Genomic DNA, 2,788 nt, shown 5'->3' with positions numbered 1-2,788 from the left:
TGAGACAGTCTTGCTCTGTCACCAGTACAGTGGCTCAGTCTTGGCTCACTGCAACCTCCCCCTCCCAGGTTCAAGCAATTCTCCTGCCTCAGCCTCCTGAGTAGCTGGGATTACAGGTACCTGCCACCACACCCAGCTAATTTTTGTATTTTTAGTAGAGACGGGGTTTCACCATGTTGGCCAGCCTGGTCTTGAACTGCTAACCTCAGGTGATCTGCCTGCCTTGGCCTCCCAAAGTACTCGGATTACAGGAGTGAGCCACCACGCTCGGCCATCAGAAAACTTCTAAGTTCTATCACCTTTATCTAGATACAATTTATTTATTTTATTTTTACTTTTTTTTTGGAGACGGAGTCTCACTCTGTTGCCCAGGCTGGAGTGCAGTGGTGTAATCTCGGCTCACTGCAACCTCCGCCTCCCCAGGTTCAAGCAATTCTGCTGTCTCAGCTTTCCGAATAGATGGGACTACAGGCGCCCACCACTATGCCCGGCTAATTTTTGTATTTTTAGTAGAGACGGGGTTTCACTGTGTTAGCCAGGATAGTCTTGAACTCCTCACCTTGTGATCCACCCACGTCGGCCTTCCAAAGTGCTTGGATTACAGGCGTGAGCCACTATACTCAGCCTACCTAGATACAGTTTTTATAGGAGTTTGTCTGTGCTGGGGAAGGAAGTGGGCTTTAAGGAAGATAAGGAGTTAGGATGTAGTGGTGTCGGGGAGGCCAGAAACAACGTTCATGTCCCCTTTGTCATGGAAAGTTAGGAAGGTGGTCGTTAGGAAAAGACAGCCTTGGCTGGCGTGGTAGCTCCCACCTGTAACCCCAGCACTTTGGGAGGCTCAGGTGGGAGGATCAATTGAGGTCAGAAGTTCTAGACTAGCTTAGCCAACATGGCAAAACTCCATCTCTACTAAAAATACAAAAATTAGCCGGATGCAGTGGCACATGCCTGAAGTCCCAGCTACTCAAGAGACAGGCAGGGGAATCACTTGAACCTGGAAGGTGAAGGTTGCAGTGAGCCGAGAGTGAGTGTCTCCAAAAAAAAAAAAAAAAAAAATTACAGTGGCAATTGCTCTGCATCAAACCTATTTTTTCCCCTTGTAAAATGGAGAGGGTATCACTTGTTTGCTTACCTCATAGGGCTGCTGTGAGGACCAAATAAGACTGGGAATGCGCAATATCTTGTACATTGTAATTCCTGGTATAGCGTGAGATGGTATTATTTTCCAACTATTTGTTCCTACAGTAATGTGGCTGCTTCACTATTGGGCCAATGATAGATGCTTATCTATCATTCTAGAAGCATCGTGGGTACCAGTTTCCTAAGCAGAAAAGGATTTTTTTGTTTTGTTTTGTTTTAAAAATTCATGCTAAGGGAAGGAAATGGAGTTAAAAGCAAAACGTTGAAGATTCTTAGGGTGACTGGTAGGCCAGATCATTTAGTGCCTTGCCTTGTGCTTCCTATAAATACAGTCACAAAGTTCTTTCTTCCTTGACAAGTTAGAGCCCAAATGCTCACAGCAGCTGGGACCGGGGATGCCCGTGTTTTCATATCCACATAAGGCACAGAACAATGCTGCGTGATTCAGACCAGATGCCTGCGTGTTGCAGGGGCTTTGACCTTTGTTTCTAGTCCATGTTTTGAGGCACGTAGATTCTCCCCTAGATAGTAATCTCCTTGGAGACTAGACCGTATCTTCAGCTCACTTTGCATCTCTCTTAGCTGCAGGGCACAGCATTCATGGGACTAAATGTTTCATAGACATGTCTTGAAACAGCCAGTTGGGCAGCTTTGGTACAGTAAGATGCTCCTCTGCAGAGACCCCTAGCTGCAGCTTGCTGCCGCTCCTGATGCAGTCAGTGCTCACCTTTGGCTGAACTCTTAAACAGGACCTTTGATGGTATTTCAGGATGAAGGAGAGGGGCCAGGATGATTGCAGGTCAGAGTGTTGTTATCCCCACTCTGCAGACCAGATGTGGCATCATGGGCTTCATCCTCTGTGGGAGCATTGATAGGGTGGCTTTAGGCTGAAGTCTGCCCTGATAGATGACAAAATGAGTAGTTACTCGCTCTAGACTGCTGGAAGGAACCTGGGTTGTCGTGTTGGTCTCAGGCCTAGTAAGCATGCTGCTCACCTAATCTGGGAGATGCTGAAAAGGGACTGCGCGGAAAAGTACACACAGCAGTCCCTTTCTTAGGGACTTAAGTGGGAACACAATGAATTGTGCATCTGACCTACTTTCCCAGCGTCAGGAGGAGACAAGGGAGAAGTGACTGACGATCTTGATTTGGACAACAGGTGCCTTGGAAACCCAGCCAGAATCTTGGCGTGTCGCAGCTGCTGAGGGGCCGCTCTCCCGAGCTGTGACTCTCCCTTGCACCAGCTTTTGGGAGTTACAGAGACCCACTAGAGAGAAGGCTTTGGACTTGTGACTGGAGCCTGCCAGCCAAGAGTCCATTAAAATATTTTCCAACATGTGCTGAGAACATTTTAGCAACCATTCCAACAAAGAAGCTTCCACTTGGTTTTAGTAACAATAGCTGGGAATCTGTTTATTTCTATAATTACAGTATGTAATGTACACATTTTCCCCCACTTTGGAGACAATCTGAGCCTCTGCCACTAAACAGCTCTACCCTAACCTATAGTAAAAAGGGCTCCCTGGTCAGTACACCAGAAGCCAATACCATCATACTGGGTTTTTTGTTGTTTTTGAGAAAAGCTTTATATTATATGTAAGTTGACTCACAAGGAGATAGGAATGTCAAGCTCAAATATTTCTCATTG

Source organism: Cebus imitator, unplaced genomic scaffold (genome assembly GCF_001604975.1).
Source record: "Cebus imitator isolate Cc_AM_T3 unplaced genomic scaffold, Cebus_imitator-1.0 Scaffold372, whole genome shotgun sequence".
NCBI classification, from domain to species: Eukaryota; Metazoa; Chordata; class Mammalia; order Primates; family Cebidae; genus Cebus; species Cebus imitator.
This window is presented reverse-complemented; position numbering follows the sequence as displayed.